Consider the following 26900-nt stretch of genomic DNA (forward strand, 5'->3'; position numbering starts at 1 on the left):
TGTGTTGCTGGTTTCCCCCTACCCCCACCCCTTAAAGGGAAAAGGGCAGGGGTTCTCAGGCTGGTGGGTCGCAACCCACCACTTTGAGAACCACTGCTTTAAAAGAAAGGTCTAGAAGTTTGAAGCTGGTCCCAAGTGCAGCAAGATATGAAATCCAGACAACTTCTTTCAACAAAGTGCTTCTGTTTGGAGAATTCTGCATTTTCCCAACTCTCAAACCACAATGTACCTGTATTGTTGCTTGGGAAAACCTATTCTTTCTCCAGCTATATTTGGAGTGGTGTCTGGATTATGCAAAAACACCTATTGGATAGTGCCCATGGTGTCAGGGCCGTTGAATAGCAAAGCATATCCTCACAATGTTGTGATTCTAATTTCTGTGCTCAGCCTTCAAAAAAGAAACCTGCTTGGTTGAAAATGACTGGTCTCCAGGAAAACATAGGGCAAAAACACACATTATTTTAAATGCATGTGCTGGCCTGGTTCTTTGCCCATCCCCTCTTTTAAAAAATAGCAGCTGAGGGCTTGTGAAATATGGTAAAACCATGATGGTGGCATCGGGAAGCTTTAGCACTTTGCTCTCACTAAGGTCCCAGTCTGAATTGCATCTCCCCACTTGCTATTAAGAGTAGGAAAACAACTTCAACTGAAAGGTGATTGAATCCTCTCCCCCCCCCCCCCACTGTAAACAGTGGATTGTTGTGTGTGCAATCTGGAACAGAACCATGACAGAAGAAAGTGTGGAAGCTCCCCTATCCCTGCCACAGTTTCACTTGTGTTTTGCACACATATCCTGAACTGTTCTAAAAAAGATCAGTTTGAAAAATGGGCAAGCACACACAATTGAAGCAACATATTCATTTGCCTTTAACAGCAAAATCCTTTGGCACCTTAAAGACTAACAAGTTTCTTTCAGCAGGAGCTTTTGAGGACTCAGATAGCCCTTCAGAAAAGTCCACTCCAGCCAGGAGATATTAGCACAACTACTGCTTCTGCTCCAGACTTGCTTTTGGAACTGATCATTTGCAACTCCTGTGTGAGTTCCCTCTTTACAGACTGGGCAATCCTTGTCTTGTGCTCAGCAGTTCACATAATCTAGCCTTTGAAAAAAGAGAGGGATGAGTTGGTGAAATGAATGCCCTGGTTTCCCCTCATTTTTCCCCCTTTTTTTGGGGGGGGGGGAGAGATTTCTAATTCTCCAGAAATTACAGCAGCCTAAAACCTTCTGGGACATGCTTCTGCAACAGCCTTTGTCCTTTGTTTGAAAAAACCATTTTCAAACAATCTCATGTTTGATGTGGATTCAGGTCCACCTTCATGACTTCAGCCTAGAAAAGAGACGCCTGAGGGGGGACATGATTGAGACATACAAAATTATGCAGGGGATGGACAGAGTGGATAGGGAGATGCTTTTTACACTCTCACATAATACCAGAACCAGGGGACATCCACTAAAATTGAGTGTTGGGCGGGTTAGGACAGAGAAAAGAAAATATTTCTTTACTCAGCGTGTGGTCGGTCTGTGGAACTCCTTGCCACAGGATGTGGTGCTGGCGTCTAGCCTAGATGCCTTTAAAAGGGGATTGGACAAGTTTCTGGAGGAAAAATCCATTATGGGGTACAAGCCATGTTGTGTATGCGCAACTTCCTGATTTTAGAAATGGGTTATGTCAGAATGCCAGATGCAAGGGAGGGCACCAGGATGAGGTCACTTGTTATCTGGTGTGCTCCCTGGGGCATTTGGTGGGCCGCTGTGAGATACAGGAAGCTGGACTAGATGGGCCTATGGCCTGATCCAGTGGGGCTGTTCTTATGTTCTTATGACTTGCCTTCAGTAGCCAAGCCTGCTACTGAAGTTGGCATGTGCCTACTGATTGGGCAGTCAAACCTGTCTGTCTCAGTAAAAAGATGGGATGCTGTGGCTAGATGGTTTCCCTTCATCCAATCAGATAACTCTTTATATTATCAAACCTAGAGTCCTGAAATTCAAGCAGAGGGAAACCTGTTTGTGTTTCTGCCAGGTGTGCTGTGAAATCTAGTGTTTGTCGTGGGACAATGTAAGCAGCTAGTGATAGGGACTATATTTCTAGCCAGACACATTTAGGGGATTAATTTTATTTTGTTTGCTGCAAGCCAGCTGCAGACCTCACAATCCAAAAGTGGTTGGGGGTTTTGTGTGCTTTGCTCTTGAGTAGCATCCCGGCTCTCTCTGCTGGGTGTTATTAGTTACTGCATCCCATTTAGTCAAGCTTTCTTTGTGTAACATGTAGCAGAGCTCAGGAATATTTCATAAGCCTTCTTTTATTTTTCTCTATTCCCTTTCCCCCACCTGATTTAATTCCTTTTCCTTTTGGGTTTTCCATAAACTCATTTTATTTTGACACCTTGCCTGCATAGTCTATGTTCATGTGTAATAGTCACATTTGATTGCTCACAGGTGCAATCTGTTTTTAAATAAGTAGCCCTGGAACGGGTACTCCAGAACGGGTGGTTTCCCCCCATTTGGCCTCCTTCAACCTAGTCTGCATAGCCTGGGATGGTGGAATCAGTTCTCTTCTCCTCACACCCCCATAAGCTGCTGAACTAGTAAAAAGGGAAAGCTGAGAGCCAGAAGGGTTACGCAAGCACTAACTACTAGATACTCCTCTCCTTGGCCTGCATCCTTCTCCAGCTCTTTCTCTGACTGGGCAGATAACAGCACAGCTTTGCCATCCCTCCATAGCTAGCCAATCTATACCAAGGTTATTCACCATTTATTATACGTGAACTAGTTATCATACGAGTGTCTTTGTCAGCAGGAGGGTCTGGTGAAAGCTCAACAATACAATAGAGAAGTACTTTGATCAGCTGCGTATGTCCTAATTTACTTTCTTCTTCTGTGGGGAGGGGTGAGTTAAAGGGTGGACTTGCATGTTCATAAAAGGCAGAGAAGGGATTTGGCTCCAAAGAACATTTACTATTATTTGTAAACAGAAAATCACATGATCACCTTGGCTTAGTCTCCACATACCTTTAACTAGAGGGCAGTTCAGTGAGCACACAAATGTCTTGCATAACAAAGTAAGTCAATCAATCATTGTTTCATTAACTCAGCCTTCCCTCTGCCATGCACTCATTCCTGGAAGAAAAAGGGCCAACGAAAGTAATCTGCAGATCACAAGACCAATGGGAAAAAGGAAAGGTCTACCAGGTTCATGGCATGGGTCCTGGTTAGGGGAGGCGGGGAAAAACTGCTGAGGTAGAAACTCTCTTTTGTGGTAGTCACAAGATGCTGCGCAGCTCCTTTTTCATCCTCAAAGAAAACAGCGTTTTTAGACAAGTGGGGAGCGTGAGAATCCTGGTATTTCCCCCACTAGAGAGTAATGGGATCATTTAGTTTGCTTATGATTCCATGCTTAGAAAGAGCATCACTCTCTATTTAGATATAGCTTTGGGAGGAATGCTCCATTTTACAAGCTACGTTCCTGACCCAGAGACAACCTGACATGCCTTGTGGGAACAGATCAGAAGAGGCAAGAGTTCAGTCTTGTAAAACCTCTTCAAAATCCTCTTTATGACATGTTTTACACATCTGACCGCCTCAGCATGGCAGGCATATTTTGTAATCTTGACAGCCTATCAGCTGTCAGTAGTCATAGGTATGACCTGAGCGAGAGTTTATACTTCTGGTAGAGTATGCAGAAGGCGGTAGAGTCAATCCCTGGCATTTCCAGTTAAAAGGATAAGAGAAAAGCCCCACTGCCTGAAACACTGGAAAGCCACTGCTACTCACAGTAGATACTATGGGGCAAGATGGGCTCATAGTCAGACTATCAGCCCAGGTATATCTAGGGCTGGTCCACAGTGACGCAGGATGTGTTGCATGGCATGAGCCACCAGGGGACAGGGCATCCTAGAAGAGGTAAGAAAAGACAATTTTTACTTACCTCGTCCACTGCTCCCTGGTCTCCAATAAGCCTACTCAGATCTGCCCCAGTTATTTTGCTGGCACGAATCTGTTAGCTCCAAGGGGGCATGTTGGGCCAGGATGGGGGATCTGGATCTCGCAGATACTGCAAGACCCACTCCTAACCCACCCCCGTCACATGACCTGCTCCAACAGCCAGGGTTCTGCTGCTTGCTGCTTGCATGGGGTTTACCAGCTTCTATGCCATTAACAGCAAGCTGCCCACCATCAGAGTGGCTTCGGGGATAGTGGCCAGCATGATGCGATGGCACATTGCCAGATAGATTTGGGCCATCACTATAAGGCAGCTTCATACATATCTCAGGGTGCAATAGCACTGTATTTGTCTGGCAATCCTTTGAGAATCCACTGGTTAAATGCTACGAGGAGTATGTTGTGAACTACATTGCACAACTCACCAGATCTGCTTCAGACAACATTTTTTTCCTTTTTCTTGCTTCCTGTGTGATATGTAAAAATCACACATCTTGCTGTCATGGTAAGGCGCATGAATTCCATATGCGCACAAAACTCCTCATTGTGGGGCCAGATCTATGACTCCTTTCTGCACGTGTTCCATAGGAATGGCACACAGAGAAAAAGCATGACTGGCATTGTTAGAAAGACTGCTCAAAACGACAGGTTTTCCTGTCGCCTCTTCACCCAATAAATGTCTGCTGTGTTAACAGATACAACACCATTAAAGCTACATTTGTAAAACGACCTGGATTTAACAACTGGCCTCAAGTGTGGTTTGTCACTAGCAATGGCTGTGACAGCTGAGCAGGGAATACAGGAGAAGCATAGGTTGAAAGCATTTATGATGTGGGACCATTGGCATCTAGTTTGCATATCACTGTGGGAATACAAGGGCAGCAAGTGGGCAGTTCAACAGCTGGAGTTAATGGAGGGAGCCTGCACTGGATGGATCTAGCGGAGGAAATGCGTATTTTGGCACATGGTTTGCATTTGGCACAAGTTCTTCCTAATGTATTAACTTACACAAAATGTTCTTCTCCCTAGCACTTTCGAACACTTCGTGCATCTAGGCCTACCCAGACGTGCAGCTTTGCAAAGCCCTTGTGAAGAGTCGACACTTCCACATTCCTTGACTGACAGGTGCAGCCAACTGCACTGCATATTGCACTGAACTGTGTTAAGAAAAATCAGCAAGCTTCTTTGCAAATGGGTAAAGGTGATGATGAAGGTCTGGGGAAGATTTATGCATCGTTCTTAATAGCCTTCACAATAGGTTAGCAGCATTGTTTGTTCCACAGTGAAAGAACCATGAAACCAATTTGATTCTGATATCAGAAGATGAGCTAAGGTCTCTCACCCCATGCTTTGGAGTTTGATTCCCTTTGATGTTGGGTATTTGTTTGGTGTTGGTTATTTTTTTATCAGCTATTAATGCAGGAGCTTTTTTATCTCTGACCATAAACATATTCAAGTAGTCTTCATTCTGTATAATGGAATATATCTGCATCATAACCAAAGAGCTGAATCAATTGTCTTCTGCCTGTATGGTATCTTTGGACCAGTTCCCTGAAGAAAGCCACTGACACAAACCATAGAAAACTATAGAAAACCATAGAAACCTCCCCCCCCCCCCATTGGTCAGAATTAACTCAAATTGTTGATTGTCCTCACATCTAAGGATGCTTGATAAGAAGCTTCTGGGCCTCACTGGATATTATCTGAGTACAATTGGAGGTACAGGGGAAAGGTGACTTGGGGACAGTGTGGTATAATGGCTAGAAATGGAAACCCGATACTCAAATTCCACCCAGCTATGAAGTTAATTGGGTATCATTAGCCACAATATGATTCCCTAAGTGTTACAGGATATTTCAAGGTTGAACAAACTGCTCTAAGCTCCTTGGAGAAAAGACAGTACAGGGTTACAAACATCATAATTAAATAATGGTACCATGTTAAGTGGCCATTTGTGGGTCTCTCAGTAGTATGGATTCTACCACCCCTGCTAACCATGCAATTATTATTACATTTGTATTGCGCCTTCTCCAAGGAGCTTAAGATGATTTGTTTGATTCTGCCTTCACTCTGTTCCTCACGACAATCATGTGAGGTAGGACAAGCTGAAAGACAGTGAAAGCCCAAGGTAATCCATTGAGATCCATGACTGAGCAGAGATTTGAATGCAAGTTTCCCAAGATATAGCACAGGGGTGTCCAAAGTTTTTGGCAGGAGGGCCACATTGTCTCTCTGACACTGTGTCAGGGGCCAGGGGGAAAAAGAATTAATTTACATTTTAAAATTTGAATGAATTTACATAAGTTTACATAAATGAATATATTAAAGATGAACTTATATGAATGAATGAAGGTCTTGCAATAGCTCAAGGCCTACAAAAGGCTTTGCACAAAGCAAGGCTGGCCTTTCCTTTGCTGCTGCTACTGCATCACAGACATGAAAAAACAAGCAGTGGAGGGAGCCCTCATCCCACAGCTCACATGAGAAGTCAGTCGCCCTCATGCTGAGAGCAGTTGCGTCAGGCCAGTGTGGGCTCCAACAAATCTCCAGAGGGCCAGAGGCTTATTGGAGACTGGGGGCTCCCTGAGGGCCGCACTGTGAGGCCTTGAGGGCCGTAAGTGGCCCCAGGGCCAGGGTTTGGGCACCCCTGATCTAGCACAATACTCTAACTACTACACACCATACTAGTTATCTTACACTCTCTTTAGGAGATTGCCCAATCCTGAGCTCAGTGCACTGGCTTTACTGCTCGTATGCCATAAAGCACGTTTGCAAGGGTTAGCACTGGCTGAGCACCAGAGCTGACCCAGCATGAGCCTGTGCTGGCCCAGTGCTGGTGGGAGGCTGGTGGTCCACCACCCAGCGCTCGCCCGGGCCACCAGGTGGTGGAGAGGTGAGTGGGGGTGTGGGGGAGGAGGTGTTCTTGGGTGAGGGGAGGTGGGGGAGGGTGGAGAGAAGGCAGGGAGGAGGGGTGGCAGGGGTAGGGAGCAGGGCAGGAGGGGGTGGGAGAGGTGGAGCTCAGCTCTACCAGATCCTGACACAGGATTCCTTGATTCTTCACCGGCTCAAGAGCTGCTGCAGAATCGATTAGCCCCATTGCAGGGCTACTTCCCACATCCAGAGGAAAGGGTCAAAAGTCCCTTTCTCTCGAGGAGCCAATGGCAGCTAACCAGGGTGCGCTGAGTACTGCAGTTGCTATTTTTGGTGCTGCAGCAGCCCTGTGCTCCGGGCAGCTCAGGACTGGGCTGTTAGAACCCAATGCTATCCAACTTTCCAGCACCAATGCAGACATGCCAATAGGGCACACGCTGCATCCTGCATGGGGGGAAGACATGGAGGCCTCCTCGAGGTAAGAGAACATTTGCTACCTCAGGGATGCATTGTTGATAGATTGGCGCTGGAAGGTTGGATAGGTTTGGGCCCTAATGGGTGATCAATGCATGATATACATCAAGTATGTGCGGTATGGCAGGTGAGGCAATACCACCCCTTTGGCGCCCTCCAAAAATCATAGCAGCCTAACCCTTCAACGTTCCACCTGCTTATTTGGGGGAAAGTGGGTGGAACACACACATGATCCCTGGGTTAGGCTGCGGTGATTTTTGGAGGTCATGGGTGGTGCAGTTCTGCCTCACCTGCTGTCCCACCCTGCATGTCCCTGGTATACATAGGTGCCCTCTGGTTGTGGAGGTTACAAATGCTGAAGGAACCAAACATGACGTTGAAAAACAAACCATGGGACAAAAAAATATCCACAGAAAGTTGTAATCAAACAACCACAAAATCTCTATGAAAACAGCAAAATGAACTGATAAATGTTATGTTCATTCTGGTTCCTATGTTGCAAGGGTTGATGATTGATAGAACTTGGGGAAGGCGTGGAGGAGATTGCAAGCATGCTGTTAAGGATCTCTCATTCCCTTTCCTATGACAACGCTTACACAAGTTTGAAAGACCCCATATAACAACTTTGAGTGATGTCATGGTCTTCTAGGTAATGCTTCTTAGACAGAAGGTAATGGGGATGCCATTTTTCCAGGACTGTACAGAATTCAGCCTTTTAGACTGCATAACAAAAATGTCTGGGTAGAAACCTATCTGCATCTTTACACAAGATGTTGGCAAGGTTGTCTCTCATCCAGAATGGAAACCTTAAAAAAAAGTTATATAACTTACAAAAGTGCTTCTAATTTAGCATGTTTGGTTCCAGACATGCTCAGTAGCACTAACAGCTGGAGGAAAAGCAGGCAAACACTGTAACAAACAACCCCCACCCCCCAAATAACAAAAATAAAACCTAAAACCAAACTCTTGAGAAAATATAGTCTGGGAAGGGGGAAGAGCCTCATTCTGTACTGCTAACATCCTGTGCAATTATTCCACAATGCATGCCACATTTCTTTCCTGAGTGTCCTAGAACTTCTGTCTAATCCTGGTTTTGAAATTTGTTTGCTTTCGGAAAATTAAAATTCCTCTTGGAATATAGGAGAACATTTGCTTTGAATTCCAGCTTCAGTGTTGTTGCTTACTTTGGCGAGTGTGATGTACTTCAGGAGATCTACTGATTTAGACAGCATTTAATTTCTGATCTGCCCAACTGGGTATATGATTTTCAAACCCAGGACTCCTCCGATCCTTCTCATTCAAAAAAATGGCTGGACAAGAGAGTGCAATTTTGCCACTCGCTCCCTTCATTGCAGCCTCCGGATTGCCTCAAGCACAAAGGGTGGCTGATAGAGCGGCCGGGTTCTAATCACGTTAGTGGCTAGCTGATTTGGACCTACAGGCTGAAAAGCAAATGTTTCATTTGGAAGAGGCTTCTTTTATACTTAATGGATGCAGCGGCCAAGCCAAGGACTTGGAAAGCCTGAAATGTAAACATGATTAAAAACACTGAGGGTTAGAAATGTTGTCTCTTAAGAACAACTGCTGTCTTCAGGGGTGGAAGAGAGAGCAAGGGGTGGTGCAGGAAAGAGAAAACCTGTCTCACACTATCAAGCAGGGATACAGTGTTTGAGGTTTCTGGGAACAATGCTGACCTGAGAGCAGCTCTGCCTTCTCATTAGCTCAATGTCCTGGGAGAATATAAAAGTGCATATAGTGCTGTGTCCCCAATAAAAGACATTGCAAACTCATCCTCAGAGTAATATGGCCCATCATTTGCTTCTCCAGTGAGTGTTTCAGCTGCCCTTTTTCTCTACTCCTATAGGCCGGAGAGACAAGCTTCTTTTTAAAGGTGATGTAGTGGGAGCACGGTTTCCCATAGTGTACACACACACACACACACATTTCTCTTCTTGCCTATCAGCTCTGGTCCAACAGGTTTTTCAGACTTTCCGAACACTCCAGAAACCTGCCAGTTCTGTAAACAGAAATGATAGTGGGATGCATCTTAGGCAGTCATGTTTCTAACATATCATTCTGCAAACAAAACAAAGTAAAACCAAGCCTGCTGTTTGCCTCTAGCCATAAGATGATTTAAGAGTGTTTAATCATGAATTAACATGTGGGTAATTAAGCCGCATTCTGTGCACATGTGTGTTTTAGAGAATGGTAGGATCCTGTTTTTGGTAACTCATTTGCCGCCATTACACCAAAAGCAGGCTTTCTGAGTGCACTTCCTAATAAGATCTAGTATTTGTGTATGTGCTTTACAGTCTGATCCTATGCACATTTTCTAGCAAGTCTACTGTGTTCCGCTTCAATGGAGTCCCCTCCTTAGTAAGCATTGCAACCTTACTCTTAGAGCGTTCAAAAGTGCCTCCCAACAGCTCTGTAAAGCAAAGAAGGAGGTCCAAACCAGGGATGGAAACTTGAGTCAGGTGACTTGAATCTGAGTCACCCAAAAATGTGTTTTTGCTGACTCATGTATGCTTGAGTCACCTGCGCTGATGACTATGGCATTGACTCGAGTCTGAGTCACCTGACTCTGCACTGATTCTCCATGCATGTGCACTGGAATCTATGCACATCTGTGTCTGGGTGTGCTTACCTACCTTCTTCAGTGTGAGAAAGACCTCATGGAGGCATCATTCAGATCATCTCTGATAGGAACTGATGATCATTGAATGAAGGATGGGAAGTCTGGTTGTTGTTTTTGTTTTTTTTGATGAAATATGGCAGAAGGATGAGCCCAAGGGGGTTCTTGCCTTAGAATTGGCTGGAGAAGCCCAGGGAGGGGGAAAAGGCTGTTTGTAGCGATCACAATTTGGCTCCAGTGGGTTCCAGTGGCATAGCTAGGGGTACAAGGCACTAAGTTTTGCAGGGAGCCTCACCATGGCTTGCAAAGCACTAAGTGTTGCATAAAGCCTCACTGCTAGCTGACCAGAATGACTCTGAAGCAGGGACATGCAGTTCGGGGTGGCATGTGAGGTAGAACTGCCCTGTCTTAATCCGTGGAAAAGCACCACAGCCAACCCAACTATTTACATTCAAGGAGACTCTCCTTACACCTGAGAAAGAGAGTGTAAGGAGCCCCCTCAGGTATAAGCAGGCGGGGCAGCTGCAGTGCTTTTCCACAGACAATTACAGGGCAGTTCTGCCTTATCTGCCACCTACTCTGAAGGGGAGGGGGCTGCTTGCATGCCTGCTATGAGGCTCCATGCAACACGTACTGCTTTGCAAGCCTAGGTGAGGCTCCCTACAAAACTGAGTGCTTTGCACCCACTCTAGCTGTGCTACTGGTGGGCTCCATAGTGCCTTGGGAGGACGAAGCCTCATTGAATGACTGGCTGAAATGGGACTACTTTTGAGTAGAGCTGCCAAGGATTGGGACATCCTGGTAAGCCTCACAGCTGCTGCACATGACCCTCCTCCCTCTTTCCACTTCTGTCCCTGCTCTCTCACAGTCCCTCCCACCCCTCCAGCCTTGTTTACATATGGGTGGGGACATCAGGGAGTGTTTAAAGAGAACTCTCACACACACAGCCCAGCAGAAGCTCTGTTTTTTTCATGACTGGGTTTTTAAAGGAAACAACCTGAGTCTTTCTGAGTCATGAAAACGCTCTGGGCGACTCGGAAAGTTAGCCTGTTATGACTCGTTTTCATGTCGAGTCATGGGGGGCGGAGACTTATGACTCAACTTGGGTCAAGTTATGCTGGGCTTGCCGATCCCTAGTCCATACTATCTTCGGATTGCATAGGGGAGAGAATGGCTTGCCTTCGGTTGATGAGGTCACAGCAGAGATTAGACTGAAATGAATAATAATAATAATAATAATAATAATAATAATAATACAGGTATTTATATACTGCCTTTCTTGGTCTTTATTCAAGGCGGTTTACATAGGCAGGCTTTATTTAAATCCCTTATTAAATAGGGATTTTTACAATTTGAAAGAAGGTTCTTCCTTTCAAGAACCACTACATTCAGGTGTTTCATTCCGATCTGACTTCACATTCTGGCCTCCATCCTCCCACGCTCAGAGCAGATGGAATAGCTCGGCTTCAGCTTGTCAGCTGCTTCAAGGTCGCACGGTGCTGGTGGCCTCAAACTGGCGACCTTGTGGATATTATCTTCAGGCAAATGGAGGCTCTACCCTCTAGACCAGACCTCCTGCCCTAAATGAGGAATTTACTGTAAATAAATTTAAGTAAATAAATAAGTAAATGAGGAATTTACTGATTCATAACTCTGGCTTTTGGCCATGGTGTGACATCTGGGGGGGATGCACTACATAGGAGCCTTTTCAGAGGATCAGATTTTCCTGAGGCTACCATTGCCACCAGCATACCATAGCAGCTTAAGCACTGCTTACAGAGATAGGAAAACCAGGTGCTAATTCCTGCTAAGCTATGAGTTTTCACAGGGTGGCTTTGGGCAAATGTTCTTTCTCAGGTTTAAAGGATGGCCTGAATGCTCAGCAATTATAAAGGTATTCCAAAAAGAAAAGGGCGATGAGGCATAGATGGGTGGAGCAGTGCTTCATGGGCATCATCCAATAGGTGCCCAGGGTAAACACACTGCCACCAACCACACTGTAGTACTTTGTATTGCCATGTAGGGTCTTGCTGTAGGGTTTGTCAGATTTTCCCAGGAACTCAACATTGTGGTTTAAGTGCTGAGGCAATGCGATCTCCTTGAGAGATCATGCAAGAGAAACATGATCTTGATACCACACAACCTCTCTTTACCCAACTTGGCTTTCCTCCTCTACACAATCATTTGGAAATGTCCTAAATCAGTGTTTCCCAAACTGTGGATCGGGACCCACCAATTGTGAGTTGCAAGCCAATTTTTGGTGGGTTGCAAAAAGTTTTTGAAACAAACTTTTCAAGCACTCTTACCCAGTTTGCAGAAGAAAATTGTTAGCTGGAATGCTAACCTTGTGGTATGAGGTAATCTTCAAATTAAATTAAAATGTCACTTTTTTATTTTCTCTAGTAATTGGCATGCCATAGATTACATGTGAACTCAGTCTCAGCTTTTTTACAGCTTTTTCACACTCAGTCTAACAATTGTCTATACACACATACTGTATGTAAGATCTCTAGCAGCCTTGGGAGCACAGGAGCCTGATTATTATTGATTAATAATTTGTTAATTATTATTATTAATAAATAAAAATATTTCTTTCTAGATCTCTTTTCTCTTTTTGGTTTAGCAGTTCGCGATGGATTGTTGTTTTAAAAAGTGGGTCATAGTATTAAACGTTTGAGAAGCACTGTCCTGAAAACATCTAGCCCTTATCTTGTAGGCTAGTGTACACCTGTTAACTGGGCAAGGAGGCACCTTTTAAAGTGGTGTCCTTCAGTGGCATAGCTAATGATCGTGTAGCCTGGTGCCAAGCTCAAAATATTGCCCCAGAAGTGATGTGACAACAGGAAGAGACATCACGCCCAGGCTTTTAAAAAAATGAAAATTGAGAGGAACCCACCTCCTCTCCCCAGCAGCTCGCCACCCACTTGCTCTGCTGCCTCCTCTCAGTCAGAGGCATAGCTAAAGCATCTATCTACTACCTGAGGTCAAAGACAATTTGGAACACCCCCCCCGCCCCAGACAAAATCAAATTTAATTAAGTAAAAAAATAAAAAGTATGCGCCTTATCGATCAGAGACACTGTGCTGGGGTGAAGAGGGATGGTTATTCTCCCCTTGCTAAATATAAAGAGGGGCACCACTTGAAAAAGTGCCTTTTTACCCAATTAGCAGGGTAACTGTATTATGATACATGGAAATGAGAGTTGACTCATATTAACACCTTATTGGTTTCATGCTGTATCATGATAACATGTCATTGCAACATGTCAATAACATAACATGTCATTGGCTCTCAGAACAATCAGTTTCATAGGTTGGTTTTGAGTTTAAAAAATCCACTTTTTGTTCCATAAGGCAGTTGTGTTTTCATTTTATGGTTAATTGTCCATAAGTTTTGATAGGATACAGATATCCCAATGCGGTTTGTTTCATTGCATTCAGCATAAAATTACCTTTCCAATGATATATAACATGATGGTATTATTCATACACACCAAGATTTTCACAATTTTGGGCACTAGTGTTAAGCTCAGCTTGTTGCCTCCCTAACACTTGATGCCCCGTGCAACTGCTAACCCCTGCACCTCCTTAGCTACGCCACTGGTGTCCTTTTATATTTAGCAGGGAGACAACAACTTCCCTGCTTCATCCCAACATGGCATCTTCTCCAGTGGCTGTTGCTGTTGTCTCTTCTGTGTCTTTTTTTTAGATTGTGAGCCCTTTGGTGACAGGGAATCATTTATTGATTTATTTAGCATGTAAACTACTTTGTGAACAACTGTTTGTTCAAGTATATAAATATTCTTAATAATTTTATTCACACACGCACGCACACACAAAATAGCTGTTGTGTATAGGGAGCTTTCACTAGAGCCCTGTGATGTATGTCTCTGTGTGGCGACTGGCAAGTCAGTCACATGCAGTGGTTTCACCATGCACTTGGGGTTCCTCCTTGCCGCTGTAAACAGTTCTGCAAGTATGTAATGGTGTGGAGAAAAAAGCCCTGATGCATGTGGCAAGCAGTTGAACAAGAACAGCTTGTTGTATGGAGAAAGAGAACAATTTAAAATGGTCACCATATGGTGGTTTGTTTCGTATGCATCAGGCCCTAGATCAGCATTTCTTATCATTTGGCCTCTGCTGTACCACGTCACATAGTCCACCTATTCAAAGTACTTCCAGTAGTAACTGGTAGTGATATCATTGTCAGATAGTTCCAAGTTGGAAAGCCAGATGTGACATGATAGACACCAGTAACAGGCTCAGGGTGGACAAGAGTGTTTTTTCAAGCATGAAAAAGCATCCTTTGGAACTCTGCCCACTGAGCCGAGCCTCCTACTGCTGTTTTTTGCATCACACTCCTGGTCTTGCTGCTGGGCAGCAGGTGTCCAGAGGTCCCATGAGTACTTCCAGACACCACTTCAAGTACCACTGGTGGTACCCAAACCACACTGCCCTAAATTGATTTAGATGCAAAGGGTATCTGATATTTATTTAATTTTGCACTCCATCAAATCCTGTGGATAGTTTGGTACCCTGTTCTGGGGAGGGGTTGTAGCTTATAAATAGTAGGGCACATGGTTTGCATGCAAAAAGTCCCAGGTTCTATCTCTGACATCTCTAGGAAAAAGATGAGCTAGGAGGTGAGCTAGGAAAAAAACAACAACCCCTGCCTAGAGCCCTAGAAAACCACTGCCAGAGTAGACAATACCCATTCAGTAGAAGGCAGCTTCATACATTTCTAGACTCACCCAAAGTATTCAGAAATCAAGTAAAGTTAAAGCTGTGGACAGAAATGAGAATTAGCCTGCTCAAACCAGTTACAAGGTGGATATTGCCACTTGATTTGTGAGTCTCCTTTTTATTTTTCTACAGTGCAAACCTGTGAATTTGTTCAGCTCTCTGAATAGCTCATATAGTCCTCATTGTGTAACATCAGAGTCATCTTGGCTACCAGGGATAGAATATGTGCTGCTGAAGGACTAGTTGAAAACCAGACTTCCTAGAGTAAACACAACTGTAAAAATCTACTATTGGCAAACATTTGTGACAATAAAACGCGATCACTTCAATGTGTTCATGGCAAATGAATCTCAGTGTAGCCTGATCATAGCCAGAACTAATCCATTCAAAAATTCACATGAATGCTAAAAGGATTTTTTTTCTTCACACTTCATCCAAACCTTTGAGAACGTGTGTGTGTGTGTGTGTGTGTGTGTGTGTGTTAATAGGACCATGGGAACTTTAATCATTTCAGAAAACAAAGGCCTAAATGAAGAGAAAAATGATTATTTCCTTTCAAAAGTGTGTATAAAGAATTACTTTTGAATCTGGGTAGTAAACTCTTCCTTTCTTGCCCAGCTCCAGTTGCAGCCCTCACAGCCAAAACAGTTTGTGATGCCATGAACTGTGTGCTAGATGTTTCAGCTCCATTTTCTTCTCTCTAAGCTACTGTCAAGCTGCAGTCTTCTCCCTGGCAGCAGTGATATCACTTGGGTGTGCATCACCTAGTTCTGGAGGCTAGTGGGTCACCACGATGATGGACTTCCTCCCATGCAACAGGTGGGGCAACACCTCGGGGGTGGGTGTCAAAAGCAGGCAGGCCGAAGCCTTTCACAAGCCAGGCAAACATCAGGGCAATAACCCAATCACCCTCCAATTTCCCTGCCAGCTTCTGCTCCCTGTTAATTGCTCTCTCAACTTCAGGAGCCCACAGACTATACAACAGGTCAATTTGCACTTTGCCCTCCAAAGCCTTCCCAGTCAGAATCTCCACTTGGCTTACAACAGGGTGCCAGCCACAGTTACTGGGCATCAGGGTAGCATAAGACCAAGTCACTGGAAGCCAATCCCATTTATCACCAGTTTCCCCTTTCCACGGTTCCAATAATCTACACAGCTGTAAATAGATTGGATTTATTAAAGGATAGAAATAACATAAGGCAGGCACTTTGCTTAGGAATAGATTTAGGAATTTAAAGAGAGCATACAATACGCACCAAAATTAAAATAATAAAAACTAACTCCTAACACTAATACTCACCAAAGTCTCACATCAATACATCTCAGTCCATCAGTCAGCCCTGCCATAGTCAGCGTCCATCCATCTGTCTTGGAACAGAGTGGTCAAAGATCAGGTTCCACAGTCCAGAGAAGAACTAAGACAAAGGATGTTCCTAACAGGTGACTCTTATAAATGACTTGAGCTCAATAGCCAATTAGAGATCAGAACCAATCAAAGGTTCTAGTGGTGTATGTGCAGTCAGGCAACTCACTCAAGGAGAGTCACCCCTCCCCACCTGAAACCTGTAGCTGGAAGATTCCAGAAACCTGCAGATTCCCAATCAAGATGTCCTTGGCCAGTCAAGCCACTTGGGGAACAGCGATCTCTTAGAGATGAGGGCCGGCTGCTCCCACATCCACTGGCGTCGCTGGGAGCGCGACGCGCACTGGGGGGATGTTGTGCTAAAATCATGAGCAACCCTGTCATGCCAGATATCGTTGGATGTGGAATTCCCAGCAGAATGCAATGCAAAAAACCAGAGTGAAATAGCTCCTTTCCTTCAAACATTATGGCCAAAAAACCGGAAACCAAAAAATGCATGGAGCCCTATGGAAAGTGAAACTGAGCCGTATCGCATGTTTACTCAGAAGTAGGCGAACTTGCCTTAGTGTGTCAGAAAGGGCAGGCTGAGAGGAATCCAACAACACCAGAATGGTCCCTATCCAATGAGTGCAACCCCAAAAAACACCCAAGAAGGTGGTCCCTCCCTCCCAGCTGCGAGTGTATTGAACCCTATGGAAAGCGAAACTAAGCCACAGGGTCACATTTACTCGTGAGTAGGCAGACTTTCCTTGGCTTGTGATCAGGCCAGGCAAAGGGGAATGTGAGGACACCAGAATGGTCCCAATCGGATGGAAATGGAGTGCAACACATGCTCCAGCTAGCATGGCTTCAAGCATTTAACATAGGTTCAGGCAGAGATCTATATTTTTTTTACCCAGTTTTTGCTTGGCTTTTACCCAGTTTTTGCCTATCCCATGACAGTGGGCATAGTGATGGCACCATTGCCCCACCCTACTGGTTATTTGGCTATATCTTTTGATATAATAGAGCAGTGTTTCTCAAACTGTGGGTCAGAACCCACTAGGTGGGTCATGAGCCAATTTCAGGTGGGTCCCCATTCATTTCAGTATTTTACTTTTAATATATTAGATCAGGCGTCTCCAAACTTTTTTGCCAGAGGGCCGCATCAAATATCTGTCGTAGTGTGGAGGGCTGGAAAAAAAATGTAAATATAAAATTTAAATAAATTAGAGATGGAACTTAGATGAGTGAATAAGGGCACAATCCTAACCTCTTATGTCAGTGCTTTCCAGCACTGTCATAAGAGCAATGCAGCTCTGTGGTAAGGGAACAAACATTCCCTTACTTTGAGGAGGCCTCCATGAGTGATACCCAACTGCAGGATGTAGCACAGGACCCGTTGGCACTGCTATGCTGGAAAGCACTGACATAAGGGGTTAGGATTGCGCCCTAAATGAATGAATGGGCTCATTCATTCAACCTCTCTTGCCCTCAGAACACCCTCCAGACACAATCAGAGCACAGTTCTGGTCATGTTCAGTTGAGTGGGCCAGAGGCTTTCAGGGGACAAGAAATTGACCACGGGCCGGAAAGAGGCTTGCTGCAGGGCTGCATCTGGCCCACAGGCCAGGGTTTGGAGACCCCTGTATTAGATGATGCTCCCATAGTATGTGACTGCATTTGGAGAAATGTTACAGACCTGTACTTTTAACAAGCTACTATGTATATTCTTTTAACAATGATAATAAACGGGACTTACTCCTGGGTAAGTGTGGGTAGGATTGCAGCCTAGGATTGTTAAAAATTTTCCTGCTTGAAGATGTCATTTCCAGTCATGACATCACTTCTGGTGGGTCCTGATAGATTTTCATTCTAATAAGTGGGTCCCGGTGCTAAATGTGTGAGAACCACTGTAATAGAGATATTTCAATGTGGTTTGTTTCATTGCATTCTGCATGAAATTACACATTGTATAACGTGGTGGTATTATTAAAAAACAACAAGATTTTAAAAATTTTGGCCAGCAGTGGTGTTACCCCTCTGTGTGGCCACATTGTGGCCTGCACCCCTTAAGCAACACCACTGCCTGTCAGTCAGTTGCTTCAAATCGGAGGCAATATGAAACGGCCTGCTTATGTGATAATTTCAAACACAACTTTACCATTCCCCTTGTGGGCCAAAAAAACACAGATGTCTCTTGTTTCTGATATGGGGCAAAAAGCAATGGGGGCAGAATTTGAGTAGTAAAACAAACCAAAGGAAATGTATGAAGTAGTCTCCATCCCCAAAGTCATCTTCTAAAACTCATAGTAATGAAGAAAAAAAAGACATACGTTTTTAGAGAAAAGAACTGCGTGGCTGGATATAGTGTGTAGTTTGGTCCATCACTGACAGCAAGAGAACAAGCCAGATAACCTTGTTAGGGAGTATGACTCCTTGCTGACACCAAGCTGTGGGCTGAGTAAATCCTATTTGCAGGGCAGAATGATCACATGACCACTCGGTCTTTCATTCAGTTGTTCATCCAAGGCACTACCTGGTTTTCTGTGTTGTCCTTTTTGGAAGTTCATCTTTATCCATTTGAGCCTGGTCTGTGTTTGTGCACATTTCTGATGAGCCATTGTAAACGTATTCCAGGTTTTTTATCTGGTTTTTATCCCACATATGAGTCGGGTTTTTATCCCACATATGAACATGAGCAGTGGCTCAGAGATAAGGAGTTTAAAACAAAAAGCCAGAAAAAAAACCACCTGATGTCCCAGAGTTCATGGCTTTGCATACGTGCAGCCAGCACCCAGAACTTCAGCCCATGGCTGAGAAAACTCTGTTTTCCCCACCTCCTGCAATCATGATGGCAGCTCTTTAAAATAAATTGCCTTTAATTAAAAAGCAAGTCTCCATGATTTGTAGTACACTCCGTAAATTGGGCCAGGCTGTCTGATTTCCTTTCTGAAGAAGAATGTAACACTAGCCTCTTGCCAGTTTATGCTATTCTCCATGTCCAGCCACAGATAATTTCTCATGTGCCCAAAACTTTCAACAATACTCTATTATGTTTCATGACTCATAAAATGGGCTGTTGCCCATGAAAAGCCGTGTGTCTTGGGGCAGGCTGTACTTCTCCATTCAGCATGTTTGAACGGGTTGTGCAACCTTCAAGATCTAGCATGGTTTATTATTCTCATGACTTGCATACTGTCTTTTTTTGCTGTCAGTAAGAGCTTATTGCATCAGAAAGGGAAATAAAATGAAAGACTCTGATGCATTTCAATGGGAAATTAAATGCTCAGTAAAATCTACCACAAGGAAATATCAAACGAAGGATGGAGCCGGGATACGTATCTAAAATCTTTTTCGAGACCAGCAGGTCCCATAAAATTCTGCTGTAAGATGGTATTGAAGAGGATGCTATCGATCCTGCACAGCCACTGTCTTTAACTCCATTTCGTGCCTATGTACTTTACTCCCCTTGCATAGATTCAAGATCTATGAATTCTGATCCCTTTGCATAAATTCAAAACACAAAACGTTTGGTGGTTTTCTGATTTTATCATCTTGAACATGAATGTGCAGACTAATATTTATTCCCACAGGAGTAGCAATTGCAATTCTATTGTGAAAATATTTGCATGTGAACTTAAAGTTTAATAAATGATTCCTGTGGCTGGATAGGTAGGAAAAAAAACATGATTAAAAAGATTAAAAGTGTGTGAATCAACACCCACAACTGCAGACAGTCTTATAATGTCCAATAGTTATTTCCATCACATTCTTTATATTGCTGGTGTCAAAATTCAGGAGTTTGTTGGTGCAATATTCTAGAAGAACAGCTCTCCTAATATTATGTGTTTGTTTCATATTTACTTTTTATTTATCATACAGTATATTCATTGTGGTCCTGATTTGAATTAGGCCAAATAGCAATCCAGATTGGAACAACTTTTGTGGCAAAGGCCTATTCCTCCAGCACCGAAGTCCTGATCCAGATGCAAGGATCCTGGGAATGCCATTTATGTCTAAAAGGAAACAAACATGTAGCGTCAAATGATGTGATTAATGTCACATCAAGTTCAGTCTTACAACTGATGACGGCTGCTATCAGGACTGACGGTGCTGACCATCTGCTCGGCAGTGCTTGGCAGGGGAGATCTGAAGATATGTGGTTTGGGAACAACCTTGGGCCACTTAACACATGACATTTTCCCTACAAGGTTATAGACTGCCATAGGCGTTGCTAATCAAGACTTCCCAACAGGTGTGCACAAGCAAAACACTTCCAGGACCATCACATGCCGGCTTACGTCAGTTCAGTACCATAATCCCACCATGTTCATATAGGGGAAGTGACTCTTGGCTAGAACTTGGATTCAATTGATTTCCTCTGCCCCTTTCTGTAGCTCGACTGAGGGCTGTTTCACACATGACACAGCATCAATCCTAGGCTTGCTGCCTTCTGTGCACTTCTGTGCAACAGAAGATGCCACAGCTGCTTCTCGTTATCCAACGAATGTATGTCTCTATGTACAGGTCTGTTAAATATCTGTTTGTCAAATTCACACTTTACATTTTTAGGTGTATACAGACCTTTAAAAAAATGTGATGTCTGAAGTATCAGATTCTGTTTAGCTGGGATCTTCTTTAAACCCATTTTTCAATTTGTATGCATTTGTTTTAAACTATTGCAACCTGAGCGTTTGAGATGAAATTAGCCAGAGTTGAAAATGAAGTATAGCAAGTTTCAGAGCAGGAATTAGTAGCAAGAAAAGAAACCCTAATAAAGTACCCTAATAAAGCAATTTAAAATTGTTACTTTTATTGTATAGTCTTAGTGGGACACGACTGTGGGATATGGCAGTGGAAATTTTGTGGCTTCTGCAGTTCAGAATTGACCACTAACCACTAGTGATGGTTGGACAATTTCTGTCCAGCAGTAGAGGAGACAAAATTTCTGACAGCAAAATAGACTGCAGCAAATGTAGCCAGATTGCAGATGGGTGTTACAGACTGGTCAAGCATGTACAGAATGAGCTGAAATCCGTCTTTCACGGTTGTTTGCTGCAGTAGTGTCTGTGATTATACAGTTCCTTGTCGCTCAAGAGTCACTCTTGCTAGCTGGTCCACAACGAGCTCCTAATGCATTACTAAGGCAGTTGTTTAAGGGGGAGATTGTCAATTTCCCCTTCCAACTGCATCCACCCACATTGCATTGACTACAGCTGTAGAGGGCCTCTTGATCTTCTGGAGAGGCTGGTGGGGAGGCAAGAGGGCTGAAAATGGGAAGGGGGGTGCCTGAAAAGCTTGGTGCATATGTGGAACACCACACATGGCCCACATGTTGACGTGGTTAGTGTGTAGAAAGGGGTTTTAGTGGTTAGAGCACTGATTTTCAAGCAGTGTGCCGCAGCACACTGGTGTGCCGCAAATTATCTGCAGGGTGCTGTGGGAGTTTGAAGGAGGGGCATGTATTGGTTGGGCCATTGGGGGATGTGAGCCTCTCACTGGCAGTACGATGGGCCTTGTGAATTGTAAAAAAAAGGGAGGTGGTGATGGGCCTTGACAATTTTAACATCTTATCCATGTGCTGTGAGATTAGAAAGGTTGAAAATCACTGGGTTAAAGGGTTGGACTAAGACCAGTCAGATCCAGTTTCAAAGTTCCACTCACATAAGAAGCTCATGAGGAGACCATAAGTCAGTCACACGTGTACCTGCGGCCTCAGTGCAAACTTCCCTGAGGAAGGTGGTGAGAAACATGTTAATTATAAAAATGGCCTTTTGAATTCAGGCAGTAGCTACATAAGAGAATAAGAAAAGTCCCACTGGATCAGGCCAAAGGCTCATCTTGTATCGTATCCAGTTTCCCACACTGACCCACTAGCTGCCACTGGGAAGCCCACAAGCAGGAGAGAAAGGCAGACTTCACTCTCATCATTGCTCCCATGCAACTGGTATTCAGAGGCATACTGCAGCTGAACCTGGACGTAGTGCACAGCCATTATAACCAGCAACCACTGTCCTCCCTCAAATGAACATTGTCCATTTGTCCAGGTCTGGCTCAGTTGGTAGAGCTGCCGCCTTGTATGCCTGAAGATCTGAGGCTGCCAGTTCGAAACAACCGGAAGTACCTGAGAATGACGATACGCTGGTATACTGATGAGCTGACCCTCGGTGGCAGAGAGGAGTTGCCGTCAAGTGGAGCGTGGGAGGCGAAGGGCCAGAGAGAGGCCAGACCGGGAAGGAATCCAGTTGGAAGGAGGAGTTCTATGAAAGACTAGAACTATTCAATTGTAAAAATCCCTACAGGGGTTTAGAACAGCCTGCCTATGTAAGCTGCCTTGGATTAAAGTCTGAGGAGAAATCTGACAACCAAAGAAAGGCGGTATATAAATACCTGTATAAATAAAAAATAAAACCATCCAAACGAGTGGCCATTGCCTTATCTTGTGACAAGAATTCCACAGATTAATGATATGATGTCACACACAGCCCATCACAGATGCAGTGGCGTCGCTAGGGGGTGCGGGGTGTGTGGGCTGCACCGGGTGACGTGCCGGGGGGGTGATGTGCGCTGGGGGGGTGACATGCCCTGGGGGGTGATGCGCTAAAATTGCGGCTTCAGGAGCTACCCCAACATACCATACACTGTTGGATGCAGAATGTCCAGCGGAGTGCAATGCAAAAAACAGAATTGAAATTGCTCCTTTCCTTCAAACGTTATGGCCAAATAACCGAAAAGAAAAAATGCAGGGATCCCTATGGAAAGTGAAAGTGAGCCATATCGCATGTTTACTCAGGAGTAGGCATACTTGCCATAGTCCATCGGAAAGGGCAGGCTGAGAGAAATCCAATGACACCAGAATGGTCCCAATCCAATGAATACAGCCCAAAAAAACACCTGAGAAGGAGGTCCAGGCCTCCCAGCTGCCCTATTGAGCCCTATGGAAAGCAAAGCAACCTCATGGTCAGGTTTATTCACAAGTAGGCAGACAAGCCTTGGCTGGTGGTCAGGCCAGGCAAAGGGGAATGTGAGGACACCAGAATGGTCCCGATCCAATGGAGCTGCTCCCGAAGGCAGCTCCAGAAGGCAGCCCCCCCCACTATAAAGGACCAAAAAGAGGCTTCAACTGGTAAGGGGAAGTTTTCTATTTTGCTCTTGTAAAGCCAGGGGGGCTTTATCTTGATATGCCTTAAATAGAAGAATTTTAAACTGGGCACTGGGGAGGGCTGAAGATCTCACTGATTCTTTTTTTTTGGGGGGGGGGGAGGGTTATTGCAGGCAGACTACAGAGTAAGCCCCATTGACCACTATGGGACTTTCTTCAGAGTAGACAGGCATAGGATTGGGCTCACAGGCTGCAATCCTACCCACACTTTCCTGAGAGTAAGCCCCATTGACCACAATAGAACTTACTTCAGAGTAGATTCACTTGGTGGAGCAGGACTGGCTCCCCCTTATTTAATTATTTCTTTTAATTTAATTATTTATAATTATTTATTTTAATTTGCTTGATGATGTCACTTCTGGCCATGACATCACTTCCAATGGGTCCTGGACAGAATGTCAGTCTAAAAAGTGGGTCCCGGTGCTAAAAGTTTGAGAACTGCTGCAATAAGATGTTAGGAAGTTGACACGGGGTGTGTGCGTGTGAGACTACAAGTTTTCAAAATCACTAAAATCAGAGTTTGGAGGAATAATACCATCATGTTATATATCAATCAATGCGTAATTTCATGCAGAATGCAATGAAACAAACCCCATTGAAATATCTGTGTTCTAACAAAAGGTACAACCAAAAAAACCAGTGGGGGCGGGGCAATGGTACATCACCACGCCCACCACCTGGGGTGCTGCCCCGCCCACTGCATGGGGTGATGCACAGGTCTCCCACACCGGGTGACGCAAATCCTAGTGACGCCACTGCACAGATGTAAAGAAATATTTCCTTTTGTCTGTTCTCAATCTCTCACCAGTCAGTTTCATTGGGTCAGGTTCCTGTTTCATTACAGTACTGTACTGCACAACTGTGACTGGGGGAAAGGATCATTATTCCTTCCCCATGGATATTCATGCACTGAGAGCAGCAGTCCCTGTCAACTACATGAACCAGTGAAGAAGATCCTCCTAGTTCTGGAATGCAGGAATAGGGAGGGGGTACAATGGCAGCCAGGTGCACAAGCCCTTACCTAGTTACCCTTAGTAACTTACCCAGTAAGTTACCCACTCTATTGTGTAGTCTCAAGATGGGTACGAACATGAGGGAAAAGTGACAAGATGTACAATATATACTAAATTAATACCATTACCCTCAACACTCACAGTTATTAGATGCTTGACCATATAAAGATGAACTGCATTAATGCTTAAACTAAATAGAAAGTCCTTAATGATGTAAGGATATAAGCACGTAATGACAATCTCTCTCTCTCTCTCTCTCTCTCTCTCTCTCTCTCTGCAGACCACAGACTTCTAGAAGGCTTTGCAGATCTGTTTGTTTCCTTTCTTCTTATGGGTCTGAGTTGGTAGACTGACATGACATGCTGAAAAACTGGAAAGCACTGACATAAGGTGTTAGGATTGCGCCTTAAGATGTGTTTGGGTTACATAAGAACATAAGAACAGCCCTGCTGGATCAGGCCATCAGCCCATCTAGTCTAGCTTCCTGTATCTCACAGCGGCCCACCAAATGCCCCAGGGAGCACACCAGATAACAAGAGACCTGCATCCTGGTGCCTGCCCTTGCACCTGGCATTCTGACATAGCCCATTTCTAAAACCAGGAGGTTGCACATACACATCATGGCTTGTAACCTGTAATGGATTTTTCTTCCTGCAAGATGCCATCACCACATGCTGTGGCAAGGGGTTCCACAGACCAACTACATGCTGAGTAAAGAAATATTTTCTTTTTGTCTGTCCTAACTCTCCCAACACTCAATTTTAGTGGATGTCCCCTGGTTCTGGTGCTGTGTGAGAGGGTAAAAAGCATCTCTCTATCCATCCCCTGCATAATTTTGTATGTCTCAAACATGTCCCCCCTCAGGTGCCTCTTTTCTAGGCTGAAGAGGCCCAAATGCTGTAGCCTTTCCTCATAAGGAAGGTGCCCCAGCCCAGTAATAATCTTAGTCGCTCTCTTTTGCACCTTTTCCATTTCCACTATGTCCTTTTTGAGATGTGGTGGCCAGAACTGGACACAATACTCCAGGTGTGGCCTTACCATCAGTTTGTACAACAGCATGATAATATTAGCCATTTTGTTCTCAATACCTTTTCTAATGATCCCAAGCATATTATTGGCCTTCTTTACTGCCGCCACACACTAGGTTGACACTTTCATCGAACTGTCCACCACCACCCAAGATCCCTCTCATGATCTGTCACAGACAGCTCAGAACCCATTAGCCTATATGTGAAGTTTTGATTTTTTGCCCCAATGTGCATGACTTTGCACTGACTTACATTGAAATGCATCTGCCATTTTTCTGCCCATTCTGCCAGTTTGGAGAGATCCTTCTGGAGCTCTCACAATCGCTTCTGGTCTTCACAACTCAGAAAAGCTTGGTGTCATCTGCAAACTTAACCACCTCGTTGCTCACCTCTATCTCCTGGTTTCATGTGACATTGTGAACAAATGGAGATGCTTTTAAAAACCTTTTTAAAAGTCTGGCATCATTCTCAGAAGATGATTAGAGGTGCACTTGGGTGCGGCTTGCAAGCGAAGCACTCCTGAGCAGCCATCCGAAAGCCCTCTCTCTGTGCCCTTTGCAAACAAATCTAGTCCATGCCTGATATGGGCACTCTCAAAGATCTTCAAGACTATGGCAGAAGAATGCACAAGCCATTTTAGGAATGGTTACTAATCCTTTTTAAAATACTATAAACAGAGTGCATAATCCAGGAATGAGCAGAATGTATCATTTTAGTTGATGGACAATAATGTTGGAAAATGGATTTGGCCAGCTACTAGATTATTTGCATAAAAGTACATATGATAAAATACTAGATCAGCGGTTCCCAAACTTTTTCAACTGGCGGCTCCCTTGACCTATTGGGCCATTGGCCATGGCTCCCCATTAGGGCTACAATTCTATACATTGTATAGGGCAGCAGGGTTTTCATGAGGATTCTGCAGCTCCCCTGGCTGGTTTCCATGGCTCACTAGGCAGACATGGCTCACAATTTGGGAACTCCTGCAGGACAGTCTCGCAAAGTTTGCAGAAGTATGGGCAGCTCTGTTATGATACAGGATAATTAACCCATAGTTTACATGAAAAACAATTACTTTCCCCAACTGATGAAACAAACAGCCCTATTATGCAACAACATCATTTAACTTCTGAAGCATTGATGGATAAAAGCCAGCTTATGACTTGTTCACATAATATGGAGTTTTTCATTTCTCAAAGTTTCAGGCGATGTCGTAAGCTCACTTTATTTTCATTGTTTTTCACGCAAGACCTAGCTGAGGTGAAGATAAAGGAAAATCAAAGTTTATAACCTCGCAAGAAGAAACAAAGGCTCAGTAGATCTTAACTGTTTGTGCAGTAAAACTCTGTGTGAGCACCTGAAAATAGATCACAGAAAATTAGGAATTAATTTCAATTTGCAGTGATGGCATGAAAGCCTAGCTGTAGAAACACACCAATATTGTTACTGGTATGTCTTGTTCAATAGTCTCAAGTATATAAAGGGAAGGACGATTCCTCCTGTCCATCCCCTGCACTGACTTGAACCATAGCGGCATATATTAAATCAATTTTTTTTAACCAGAGCACAGGAAATGTACCACAGGCTCAGGGTTTTATCATGCAGTTGCCTCCTGATTTATGCATCTGTGCCTACAAACAATGTACCGTAGTCTGTTTTTCAAGTTTTATAGTTGTAGCTGAAAAAGGAA

The sequence above is a fragment of the Tiliqua scincoides genome, chromosome 2, assembly GCF_035046505.1.
Source record: "Tiliqua scincoides isolate rTilSci1 chromosome 2, rTilSci1.hap2, whole genome shotgun sequence".
NCBI classification, from domain to species: domain Eukaryota; kingdom Metazoa; phylum Chordata; class Lepidosauria; order Squamata; family Scincidae; genus Tiliqua; species Tiliqua scincoides.